Consider the following 14,561-nt stretch of genomic DNA (forward strand, 5'->3'; position numbering starts at 1 on the left):
TTCATGGTAGGACAGTGCAGTTAGTTAATGGTAGTATGGATAGGTAGAGGTTTCATGGTAGGACAGCACAGTTAGTTAATGGTAGTATGGATAGGTAGAGGTTTTATGGAAGGACACTGCAGTTAATGGTAGCATTGATAGGTATAGGTTTCATGGTAGGACAGCACAGTTAGTTAATGGTAGTATGGATAGGTAGAGGTTTCATGGTAGGACAGTACAGTCAGTTAATGGTAGCATGGATAGGTAGAGGTTTCATGGTAGGACAGCACAGTCAGTTAATGGTAGCATGGATAGGTAGAGGTTTCATGGTAGGACAGTGCAGTTAGTTAATGGTAGTATGAATAGGTAGAGGTTTCATGGTAGGACAGTGCAGTTAGTTAATGGTAGTATGGATAGGTAGAGGTTTCATGGTAGGACAGTACAGTTAGTTAATGGTAGTATGGATAGGTAGAGGTTTCATGGTAGGACAGCACAGTTAGTTAATGGTAGTATGAATAGGTAGAGGTTTCATGGTAGGACAGTACAGTTAGTTAATGGTAGCATGGATATGTAGAGGTTTCATGGTAGGACAGCACAGTTAGTTAATGGTAGTATGGATAGGTAGAGGTTTCATGGTAGGACAGTACAGTTAGTTAATGGTAGTATGGATAGGTAGAGGTTTCATGGTGGGACAGTGCAGTTAGTTAATGGTAGTATGGATAGGTAGAGGTTTCATGGTAGGACAGTGCAGTTAGTTAATGGTAGTATGGATAGGTAGAGGTTTCATGGTAGGACAGCACAGTTAGTTAATGGTAGCATGGATAGTTAGAGGTTTCATGGTAGGACAGTACAGTTAGTTAATGGTAGCATGGATAGGTAGAGGTTTCATGGTAGGACAGCACAGTCAGTTAATGGTAGCATGGATAGGTAGAGGTTTCATGGTAGGACAGTGCAGTTAGTTAATGGTAGTATGGAACATAGAGGTTTCATGGTAGGACAGCACAGTTAGTTAATGGTAGTATGGATAGGTAGAGGTTTTATGGTAGGACAGTGCAGTTAGTTAATGGTAGTATGGATAGGTAGAGGTTTCATGATAGGACAGTACAGTTAGTTAATGGTAGTATGAATAGGTAGAGGTTTCATGGTAGGACAGCACAGTTAGTTAATGGTAGTATGAATAGGTAGAGGTTTCATGGTAGGACAGTGCAGTTAGTTAATGGTAGTATGGATAGGTAGAGGTTTCATGATAGGACAGTACAGTTAGTTAATGGTAGTATGGATAGGTAGAGGTTTCATGGTAGGACAGCACAGTTAATTTTAGTATGAATAGTTAGAGGTTTCATGGTAGGACAGCACAGTTAGTTAATGGTAGCATGGATAGGTAGAGGTTTCATGGTAGAACAGTGCAGTTAGTTAATGTTAGTATGGACATAGAGGTTTCATGGTAGGACATCACAGTTAGTTAATGGTAGTATGGATAGGTAGAGGTTTTATGGTAGGACAGTGCAGTTAGTTAATGGTAGTATGGATAGGTTGAGATTTCATGGCAGGACAGCACAGTTAGTTAAAGGTAATATGAATAGGTAGAGGTTTTATGGTAGGACAGTGCAGTTAGTTAATGTTAGTATGGCTAGGTAGAGGTTTCATGATAGGAGAGTACATTTAGTTAATGGTAGCATGGATACATAAAGGTATCATGGTAGGACAGTGCAGTTAGTTAATGGTAGTATGGATAGGTAGGTGGTTCCTGATAGGACAGTACACTCAGTTAATGATAGCATGGACAGGTAGAGGTTTCATGGTAATACAGTGCAGTTATTTATTAGTAGTATGGATCGTAGAGGTTTCATGGTAGGACAGTGCAGTTAGTTAATGGTGGTATGGAGCACAGAGGGTTCATGGTAGGACAGCACAGCTATTTAATGGTAGTATGAATAGGTAGAGATTTCATGGTAGGAGAGTGCAGTTATTTAATGGTAGTATGGATAGGTAGAGGTTTTATTATAGGATAGTACAGTTAGTTAATGGTATCATGGATACGTAGAGGTTTTATGGTGGGTCAATACAGTTAGTTAATAGCATGGATATGTAGAGGTTTCATGGTAGGACAGTTCAGTCAGTTAATGGAAGCATGGATAGTTAGAGATTTCATGGTAGGACAGCACAGTCAGTTAATGGCATGGATAGGTACAGGTTTCTTGGTTGAACAGTGCAGTTAGTTAATGGTAGTATGAATAGGTAATAGTTTCATGCTAGGACTGTGCATTTAATGGTAGTATGGATAGGTAGAGGTTTCATGGTAGGACAGCACAGTTAGTTAATGGTAGTATGAATAGGTAGAGGTTTCCTGGTAGGCAGCACAGTTAGTTAATGCTAGTATGAATAGGTGGAGGTTTCATTGTAGGACAGTGCAGTTAGTTAATGGTAGTATGGATGGTGGGTAGATGTTTCATGATAAGACAGTACAGTTAGTTACTGGTAGCATGGATACATATAGGTTTTATGGTAGGACACTACAGTTAGTTAATGGTAGTATGATACATAGAGGTTTCATGGTAGGACAGTGCACTCAGTTAATGATAGTATGGGTAGGTAGAGGTTTCATGGTTGGACAGTGCAGTTAGTTAATGGTAGTATGGATCATAGAAGTTTCATGGTAGGACAGTGCAGTTAGTTAATGGTAGTATGGATAGGGAGAGGTTTCTTGGTAGGACAGAACAGTTAGTTAATGATAGCATGGATGGGTAGAGGTTTCCTGGTAGAACAGTACAGTTAGTTAATGGTAGTATGGATAGTTAGAGGTTTAATGGTAGGACAGAACAGTTAATGTTAGCATGGATAGGTTGAGGGTTTGTGGTAGGACAGCACAGTTAGTTAATGTTAGCATGGATAAGTAGAGGTTTCCTGGTAGGACAGCACTGGTAGCTAATGGTAGCATGGATAGGTTGAGGGTTTGTGGTAGGACAGCACAGTTAGTTAATGGTAGCATGGATAAGTAGAGGTTTCCTGGTAGGACAGCACAGTTAGTTAGTGGTAGTATGGATAGGTAGAGGTTTCATGGTAGGACAGCACTGGTAGCTAATGGTAGCATGGATAGGTAGAGGTTTCCTGGTATGACAGCACAGTTAGTTAATGGTAGTGTGGATAGGTAGAGGTTTCATGTTAGGACAGAACATTTAGAAGTATAAAGGGAGGTGGTCATTGCAGGAGGGTTAGTTAAGTTGCAGTTTTGCGGAGTTCTTTTTTTTCTATTTAAAATAGTTTGTGTTTTTGTGGGCCTAGGTTAGAATAGGTGTCACCATGCTGACTGATTTTTGAGAGGTAAAGCCAAAAAGACAAACATCAAGTGTGTCAATTTACTGGGGGAATTGTATGTGTTTTAGTTTTTGAGTAGAGGGGCGGTATAAGTGTTTTGCGTTTAAAATGAAGGCATGGTTTGAGCTTAAAAAGGCAAGTAGATATATTGGCATCATTACTGATGCGTTCATAGTATGCTGAGTAAATTGCAGTAGGAGATTTGTATAGATGCAAACATATACATGCAAAAGTATAAGTGTCTCTACAGGACATTAGCAGCAGAAAGATTCAGCTGTTAGGAAAAACATGTTTGAAATTTCAGTGGTTAGGAATAAGAGAAGGTACCATGAAGTGAAGGGAATCAGAAGTGAAGTTAATGCAAGGAAATAAGTGGAAAAGATCAGAGTTATATTTTCTAACTGAGTAGTTCTAATTATATCTGATAGGAAATGGAAGACTATCTATGATCTTTGAAGTCAGCAATATGCGGTATAATTTTCCATCAGCTATTAATTAGAGATGTAGTAAATTTTGAGATTTCTTTGCATACCAAACCCTTTGCTTAAGGCCGTGCATATACAGACTTATGTTCTACCAGTCATTTCATTTCAGTTTCTTCTCACAGAGCTCACTCAAGGATAGTGTCTTATTCAAGGTCCTTTGTCAGAAGTTGAGACTCTACAGTGTGAGTCTCAAAACTCTAAAACACTGAGATGGGGGTTCTACATATGTGCCAATGTGCCAATGAAGTACAAACTCATTGTTGCACAGTAAAAGCATTTTTGCAAGATCATGCAACTTCTCATCTGTGTATATGTGTGTGGGGGGGCTGCATCCCCTTCACCCACACAATTTATATAGGTTAACCCCAAGATCATTATACCTGGGACAATGGGGAATACTCTCATATACAGCACTTTTAGACTTCATATATATTTATATGGATCCCTATCAGATTCTCAAAGTTTTAAAATTTCAAAATTCATATGGTCGGGACCACATGATCAAAGTTTTGAAACTTTGAATGTTTTGAATGGAGATCATGGTACAGTGCAGAACTGGCAGTTGGCGTGTGGGGGTGAAGCCACCAATGTGAGGTGTGCAGGGGGGCTTGCCCCCTTTAGAAATGTTAAAAATAGAATTTATTGTTTATATATATATATATATATATATATATATATATATATATTTATATTATACACACACACACACACACACACACATATATATATGTATATATATATATATATATATATATATATGTAGAGATATGTAAAAATACATAAATATATGTATACATATGTATGTATGGGTCTACTTCATATGATCTAAAGCTCATATGATCGACAAACTTTTCAGAGAGACCAAAACACCTAAAGCTCAAAACACTGAAAACTCATTTGATCGAAACTCATAACATCGACACATGAAATTCAAAACATTATGCCCTTTCCCCACTGTAGCGCAATCCTGGAGTTAGAATAGATAGGGAGGTCCACATATATAATACATTTTAAACATACATGTGAATAGTTATAACAGAAATGACAATATTTATCTAAATAATGTGGTGGGCTCCGCCCCACACCCCCCCCAATGTGGGGGGTTGTGGCGGGCACAACTCCCCTATCTATTTATTCTAACTGCAGGGTCATGCTACAGTGGGGAAAGGGCATAATGCATATGACATAGACCCATATGTATATATGTGTTTCCCCAGTCAGACTTAATGTCTTATAGTTTTGGGGTTTGCAGAATTGAATCTTGAAGATATAGTGGGAACACTTGTTTAGTGCAGAAATGTCCAGGTTAGTCTAACTCTATCTCCTTTTTGATCACTCAGGGTAAACACTCCTCCCTTATTGTCAGGCAGTTGACCTCTCTTTATTTTGCAAGTCTCATTCCTCATAGCTCTCTTCCTCTCTACAGTTATTCCTTCTTTTAAGTATAGATAGCTGGTTTACACTTTATATTATCATTATGCTATATCATACTGAATATTATTTCATCCTACTGTTAGTTGATGCACAGTTTAAAGTATTATTATCCTATTTTTTTCAATGTTAAATGTATAGTGTTATGCTTCTGTAACTGTGAATTTATACTTTATTAATCTGTGTTATATGAGAAGCTTTTCTCCCCAGGCCTCCGCTGAAAAAGGATTTGTGTCCAGTCAGACTTTTCCAGAAACCAAATAAATAAATGTAACCCAGTCAGCTGAGGCCTTATGTGAAGTGAAGCAGACAATAAGAAAGGTAAAAAAAGGCTGTTTCCTTTGCAAATTGTCATAAAGGCAAAAGGGTGCTAAGAAAGATCTTTCAAAATGCATGATCTTTTGTTATGGCAAATACACGAAACTCCTTCAGGATGTTCTAAGGCACATTTCACTAGAGCCATGTATTTCCATAGCATGTTGCTTTTTCTTGCAGTGCATTTTGCATAAAACTTCCTGGGTGACCTATCATCTTTGACCACCGTTGCCAAGGCAGACATGGAAATCCAGATCTTACTTTGGAATCACATTCATCAAAAGTATGTTCCCATAGGACAGCATGTAAAAAAAATGACTTTGAGGCTCTGTCTTATTTTTTTTCTGTATTTAGAGCTTTATGGTATCTGATGTGGAATTTGTGGGTATACACCATAACAATGGATCAGAGAAAAGCTCTCTTATCTGCAGGAAGAATTCACCCCCCATACCTTTTACTTCCTACATAAGGGAGGACCTTCCACATACCCATAAGTCTCATCAGCCTCATATGCAAAGCCATGGAAAGACTAGTGCCAATATCATGGACTGAAACTAAATGCCAAAAAAATCCATTACTGTATCCTTTGGGAAGTATTTTTTCCCCAGGGAATTACCACATTAACAATACACTCCATGAGGGTTGACCTAGTTGTTTATGATTTGGGAACATATGTAGACAGTGACAAAACTTTGACCAACATGCATCCATTATTGTAAGAAAGTCATATATTGCACAGCTTACAAGCAAAGAGATTGTGTTTAGATTTAAGGATGTCATTGTCCCCCTTTACTCAGCCCTTATTAGGCCACTCATTTAATATAATGACCCCATTGGCTTCTATCTGTCTAGACATATGCAGCAACTGGAATGCCCACAGAGACACCTTACTAAATGGATAAAAAGCTTAAACAACATTTCCTACATGCACTGACTCAAAGCCCTGTTACTATACTTGATATCCTACAGACTGCTAACAGGTGACCTGTGTCTGGCATCCTCCATCTCAGTACTGATGGCTTTACTTCACATCAGAAAGTCAAATGTTAGAAATATACAGTCTAGGGTTATAAATCTCTACTGCAACATCAACATGGTTTTGGAGGGACAGGTATTTCTCGCAGATGGAACAGCAGCCTCTGGAACAGACTCCCATCTACATAAAACAAGTTAATCCCTGTCCATATTCAAGTACAACTTGCATCAATGGATGGGAAACAGAAAATTTACCCCAGGACTGCCCCTGTACTACTGATGGATAGAGGCAGCTCCTAAATGCTTTATGCCATGCATGTGCCTCATCAAATTATATATGTCATGATCTCAGTTATTCTCATTAGGGGTAATATATAATTATCGACCATAAGACGTGTAAGACCAATCTCTAACCAAATGGGATAGGAAAACTGGCTAGGCTTAAAATGGCCCTCAAGGGCAGCTAGCCTTCTGCATAACTTTAAACCTATGGACCTATGAGCTTTTCATAACCATTTTTCTTTAAAAACTGTATACTTACCTAATGGCATCCTACACTAATGTTTTAGAATTACCTTTCCATTTTGTTCTGTATTTCTCTACTTGAAATTTGTGAAATCATATCAGAAGTGATTTATGTGAAAACAGATGCCTACCTATCATAAAAAAAAAAGATTCTTTAGGAATGTAGGATATGAATGTACTTCTCAACAGTAAAATTACTGCTGACTCTGCAAAAGTACTTTTATCAGAATGAATGCCACCCACTTCATGTAAGATTTGGCAGTGTAACAATATCAAGAGATTAGAGACACTCTCAATAACATATAACAAAGTGACATTATTGATAAATTGCAACAATGTTTAGTGTCTATCTGCTGTAGGTCTGGAGCAAAGTAGTGAGTACTAACCAGGAAACTGCCATTTGGGACACCTTTGCCTTAATTATAGTGACTAAAGTATAAGATACTTTGCATTCTCACAGTTCATCACAACACAATTTTATGAGCCTGACCTGACCTGACCTGATCAAACACGCAAGTCATTCATCAAAAGGCATTTTAATAGGGTCATATTCCTCACAGAGCCTGCTCTAACCCCGGGTCTGATAGTCCTAACTCAAAGGTCACCAAATTGCAGGCTGACATATAGAATCTTCTGGTGAATTGCCAGTTTTGTATTGCAAGCTTTACTAAATAAGTTCAGATTAAATGACTGTTGGCAGAGTAACACAGATATTACTCACAGTCCTTGTTACATCTATAAATTCAGATTCGGGATATTATACTTTTAATACAAAAAGTATATGGCCAGCTGAAATCAATTTTTATACATAACAGTTTGTGGTTTGAGATAATATTTTGTATGTTCTTATAAGATGGGCGATTCTCTTCCTATCCTGTTAAGAAATATCCTCATATGCAGTTAGCTACTGTTCGCAGGTAAAAAAAAAATGTGCAATGATGGTCTGACAATAGTTATGCACTAAACTAGAGGCATTCCTTGTTATGCAAAAATGCTTATTTTCAAGTAGAATCATTACGTTCATCTGCCATTTGAAAATAACTTGTTTCCTAGAAGGATATTTTAGCGTTCATTATTACTGCCTGGTATACATAGTCATGAGAAAGATTGTGCATGTGATTAATTCATTTTCTGTTGTTGCTCCATAACATATTGTATCACTGGTCACTTTTCTGACTTCTTTTCTAATTGCATCATGTCTAGATTTAAGTTAGTTGTGCATTAAATCAAATTATAATTTTCTCTGGGATATGTTAGTCTGTTTATAGCTAGCTTTTCTTTTCTTTTTTCTCTTTTTTCAAAGTACCAAATTGTGATTATGACTTGCACATATGGAAAATTAGAGGCCAGGACAGATTAGATGATGACTTAGTCATTTGTGCTTTCTAGTTTCTGTATAAATAACCAGAGTGTGAGGGTCTTTCCAGAGAGCAATACTGGACTATAAAATCAATTTAAGATGAAGATTTTATTACATAAAGGCTTTGTGCGCACTTGCAAAAATGCCTAGGGATAGATTTCTCTATAGTTCTTTGATTAAATTCTTTTTATATGGTAATTTCTCATAAGAATGCAGTTTGTAGATCTTGGAAGAAAGACTGAAGGCTCAGTAAACATGTCACAAAAATATAATGAATGTTCACTTGTCATGATGAAAACAGAACTGCTCCTCACAACAGAGTAACAAAGAGATAATGTTTATTCCCAAACCCTGGTATGTAAACATTTATTGTTTGTATAGAAAGCACTTTGTAAGCACAGGCTTTGCTTTTGACAGACTAATTCTTGTCTATACGTTTTTATTTTTGTAATTCCATTTAATTAACTTATTCAGGAAACAACAATGAATTATGACAGGTTTGATAAGTCAACAAACTCGGCTACAGCAACCAAAATATTTAAAGCTGTAACACACTGTCATGTGCCCTTCTACAAATGATGGAAAATCTATGTTAAATATAAAACATATAGTTACAGACATAAGGTATGGGCCTCTCATCACACTGCAAAGACAATTGTTTAATATGAGGGGGTCTGTATAAATGGATTTCATGGATTTCATTGCATTTATGAGACCTGTAAGTCCAGTCCTTGGAACAACAAGAATAAGTTTAATTGCAGAGAAGTATGCACTTACTCTGAAACTGCTGTATCTCAGAGTATTCCATCTTCTCTGAGATATAGCAAATTTAGACTTGCTGTGTATAAGAAACAGGACTGTGGATGGTGTAGCCTCACACATCTGGGGGGTTGTGAGGGGCAGACCATCTGCAAGTATTATTATAAGGTGTAGTAGCAAGTTTTGCACTTTGCTGTTATATTCTAAAGTTGGCACTCACTTTTTCAGAGTCTCAGCAGATGTATCGAATAGTTTTAAAATTCTGATTGTGAGCCCTGCATAAAGAAACTTCAAAATGCAAACTTTATAGCATAAAAGCGTTGAATTCACTTGCAAGTTCTTATCTTTCTTTTAACATTTTATGACAAGTTACAAAATTATTAGAGAGATGAGCAGGGCAGGGAAATCATGCTACTAATATGAAAAGAAAACATAGTTTGATACATTAATGCATTGCGTGGCCTAATAAACTTAAAAAAAGAAACAACAAATAATTCAGGATTACAGTAATAAAACAGTGTGGCATGGCTGCTTCACAGATATAAATGATCTTTTTAGTTTCTTTACTGGACAGCTTCTCCGAAGAGTTGCATGCTATTCCTGTGTCTGTGGTAATCCTAAGCCATTACAGGAAAAATTACCAGCACTACAGTTAACCAAGTCTGTGGAAAAACAAAACAAAGCATAAGAGTAAAAAACAACCACAGGCTGGGATATGCCAAAATCACTTTAACACGTAAAACTTAAAACACTTTACTTTAAAAAAACACATAAAACACTTTACTTAAAAACACAAAGCTTTCAGGTCAGAATAACCCTTCCTCAGTGCTTCATTCATAAAATTAATCCTCCCTATTATAAAACTTCTTAATACCATGTGACACAGCCATAACAGGGTCTTAAAGTGATAACACCTGGACAATCACAAAAAATCTAAACCAAATCAAAGCAATATAGAAGTGAGAAACTATATACATAATAAAATGCATTTACAATATTTAATGCAAACACATGTTTTTTTTTTTTTTTTTAATGGGCATAACACTAACGTGAGAATTTAAACCTGGATCCATGTTAGCTTGCAGGCATGCAATCCAATTATATTCACAAAGTTCTAATTTGTTATTCATATCTCCCCCTCACCAATTCCTATATATAGTTTGAATTATCCTAAAATAAAATTCATGTCCCTCACCCCTCTCAATAATATATTTCATTAGGGCATTAGTAGTAATTTGTCTATGTATTTCAGAGTAAATGAGATTTGGTAACAAACTAATTTGTCCAGGGAGCTCTTCAGGTGGGGGTTTAGATAGAATTAGCAATGGGTTTTATGAGGGTAAGGGAAGAAGCTTGTTGTGGGGGGAGGGTTAAATGGGAAAGTAGGATGATTAGGAGTAAATGAGGTACAGGTAGGGAGGGGCTTAATGAGCTTTGGGAGAGTGTAACTGGGTAAGGAATCACATTTTGGCGTGAACTTGCTATCTCCCCCCCCTGTTTGGAGCATTGGGGATTGTGTGTGCTAAGGCAAGGGTTACATCCATAATGACCTGCAGGGATTCATGGAGAACAGGTAGGCCTCAGGTTATTATTTGGGGCTGGTTATAGGAGTCAGGTGGTTGGTATTTTGTATAATATATATCAATACCTATATATCTATATGTGTGTATATATATATATATATATATATATATATATATATATATATATATATATATATATATATATGTGTGTGTGTGTGTGTGTGTAAATAATTTTTTTTCTTCTCTCTGCATTTTGGAAATGTGTTATGGTTGTATGGTTTTTGGGGGGTGATGGGTTAGCAATGCTAGTTAGGCCATGTGTAGATGATGGGCCAATGTTGTTTCAGGAAAAAAAAAATGGGAGAGGAGAAATGGTACTACAATTTTGGAGGCTGTAGAGTGGGCATTGTAGTCAGTGGGTGGTTTTGGTCATTTTGTTGGTAATCAGTCCTGTTTTCATTGTTTTCTTGCTCCAGTTTTGGGTGTTGTATTGTTGTTTCTATGTTGTATTGTTGTTTCTATGTTGTATTGTTGTTTTATGGCAGATTTTCTGTAGTGAGCTGTTTGTCTGTAATAATATAATGCTTTCTACATATGACACTTTCGAGTGTCTATACTTCACGGATACTATTTGGTCAGTGGAGGCATACCTTCAGGGTAGGAGGTTGGGTGCAGAGTGGGAGAGTTCTGTGGAGTTGCGAGCAGTAGGGTTATGGTCATTTTGGTAGCCTTGCATACTTTAGATTTGACTGTGGTATACCTTTGCCAGTGGGGGGGGGTAATCGGATGACCTTGTCTGTGGATGCTTACAGCCCTGTATCAGATCCGACTGGGTTTGGGAGTCATCTATGGTGGTGGTACATTATGGCAGCCATTTTCTGATGCAATTTCCTCAGTTGATACAGCCTTTGACACTGAGAAGTAAGCATTTTGATAGTACAGTGAGTAGTCAACAGTAACTGTTAGAGGAGGGCAAGAAACCATCCACCTGGGCTACAGACACTATGCTATTAATTTGCTGCAGATAGTTTTGCAGGCTCTAACAGGGATGGAATAATGACTCCACTCATGCACTGTGTATCGCTAATGGTCACTGAAGAATGGCTGCAGTTTCAGCTGTGCAGAGGGCGGTTTCATGGCGAATCATTGAGAAATCCATTGAAAGTTATTTGAGTTCTAGCCTTGTGTCCTTTAGAAATTTCAGGCTAATGCAAAACCTGTTGTTCTACCTACTTTCTAAGTTTGTAAGAGCAATATTTAAAGAAGTGTCCCTAATTTTGGGCATCGGTCACCCCATTGGTTATGGCTTTGTCCAGATTGTCTGCTCAAACAGGTTGTGGGAACGTTGGAGGTTTGGATTTCTTGCACTGACCACCGCTAAGAAACCAAGTCATACATTTCAGTTTCAGTTTTGTATTCTGTTAATATGCATGTATCGGCTCCAGTTGTTCTAGCAGCTTTCTAAGTTACATGAGCAATGTTTGTGATGGGTCCCTGGTTTTGATTTTTGTTCCTCTATTGCTTGCACAGAACAGGTTGAGAGGCTTAGCCTGGTTCTTGTAAAATTGTGGTTCCTGGATAATCAGTGATAAATCGTTTGAGAGCTGCCAGACATTTGAGTTTCAGCCTTCATTCCCTGTGAAAATTTATGCTAATCTGTCTACGTTTATAAGATCAGTATTGTCCCGATTTTCGGGTTAGATTGAACAACTGCAGTGGGAGGGAGAATAAATGTTACAAGTGGTGCTTATGAAGTGCTTTTCTGTTTGGTTTTAGTTACTATATTGTAAAGAAACATGCCTCGCAGCTGTCGAGATTTTGGGGCATGTCCAGATTTTGCTTTGTGATTTGGTCCATTTCTCATGAAAATCACGGTTGCTGGTAGAAAATCAGAGTTGTGAGTGGGTCACTGAGGATTGGGGTCACTTGGTAATGGTGAACATTGTGGTTTTTTGCTTGTGTTTTGTGGAGGATGCATGGTGGTAGGGAGCTTGTAGTTCTGTCAACTTTCTGGGTTTTAGAAACAATATTTGGAATCCTTTCTTGTTTTTAGCATTGTCCCACCTCATAATGGACTTTGTTCAGATTTCTTGCACTAACAGATGGAAAGGTATGTGGTGAACCTTGCAGGAGGTATGGCTGATTCAGGTGACTGGATGGAATTACAAGAGAGTCTGAGAGATGGGGTGACAAACGGAGACCTGGAGGAGGTTGGAATTTGGTGAAGGGTGCTGTTGTGAGCTCCAAATTTAATTAAGGGATGGTGAGCTCATATTTTGAAGTGATTGGTTCAACCTAACTTCCATTTGACAGTTTGTTGTATGTCATTTGAAGTGTTTACACTTGTAAGCAATAGGGTTTTCACTGATTCTTTTGGGCCATGAATGGTAGTGCTTGATGTCTGCAGTCTGGGGTGTTGTGGGTTTGTGGTCTGTCAGTTAAGGAGTGTAGAGCAGGGTCTCTGTAGTTAAGGACCGTGTTATCTGTTGCTGTAGTTCGAGAGAATGCACTATGCTAAGTGTGTTTGCGGGCTGGGAGATGCCTGTGTAATAACAGCTGTTGGCTGCTCATGTGGGTTTAGCAGTTGGGTGGTATGTTGCTCTTCCTTTCTAGGGGAGGAGAAGCTTCAGTGCCAGTAAGTACAGTTTTACATTTGATTGTGCTGATTTGGTGTGTAAGTGGATGATAGGCATAAGAACAGCATTTGTACCAGCAGTTATTACTTCTCAGCTACTGAATATTACAAAGGTGGTAAACAGAGAGTGGTTGTTTAAGGGTACAGGATACATAGAAACTGTCCCTGAGTTTCAGGGACATTGAGATTGGATCAAATGTTCATTTTGTACCTCTTAATCTTACCTTAAATTTGTGGCTGGGATAAAGGGTGTGAAATACATCTGTAATAGGTCCATAGGTTCATAGGTAGGTACTAGGCTATCGGCCCAAGGGCCTATGTAAGCCTAGCCAACAAGGTTCCCTGGCTTTTGCCACCCAAGAAAGTTATTTTCTTGTGACCCTGTCAAGCAGAGCCACATAAGTGATCTCTGGTGTGAATTTTCTATTTCCCATCCAATCATCAAGATTTTTCTTGAAGAGTGCTAATGAGGTACTCTGCTTGACATAGCTGGGTAACTCGTTCTAATGTATGGGAAGTCTCTAGGACAGGAATCTATCCCTCCAGCATGTTCTTTTTATTGTGGTGACAAGGTTTAGGTCCCTAGATCATGTAGCTCAGAGGGATTGGGAATTTCTTTAGGTGTAGTATGTCCAACAGCTCTGGGTTTGACATAGCTTTGTATGTTAGGCAGAGATCACCTTGGAGTAGACGACATCCTATGGAGTAAAGTTGGAGTTTTTTGAGATGGTCAGCATAGGGCATCTGTTTGAATCCAGTAATCCTCCTTGTGAGGTACTTCTGTAGCCTTTCCAGCTGTTGCAGATGTCTTGTGAGGTACATTCCAAAAGAGGCATTGTACTCTATAATGGGTCAAATGAGAGCTGAGTAGAGGGGAACAATGACCTCTTTTTTTCTGGTTGAGAACCCTTTCATGATGAGGTGTGCCACATAAAAGGATTTCCTGACTACTGTGGTGATGTGGTTATCAAAGGTGAGACTACTGTCCACCTGAATCCCAAGGTCTCTTATCACACGATCAGTGTTAAGTAGACTGCTGCCTATGTGGTAGCTCATGGGTACAGAGTTTTTACCAAAGAGGATGACAATGCACTTTTTGACATTGAGCTTGAGGACATGGCTCTGACACCAGGCATCTGTCTCAGTGAGACCCTTCTGTAGGATACCCACATTGTTTGGGGACTCAAAAATGGCACCTAATTTGCAGCCATCTGCAAATTTCGTTAGCCAGAGACCTTTTGTATTAGCCTGTACTTCAG

Source organism: Protopterus annectens, chromosome 15.part0 (genome assembly GCF_019279795.1).
Source record: "Protopterus annectens isolate FY-2018-M chromosome 15.part0, PAN1.0, whole genome shotgun sequence".
In the NCBI taxonomy this organism is placed as follows: Eukaryota; Metazoa; Chordata; order Ceratodontiformes; family Protopteridae; genus Protopterus; species Protopterus annectens.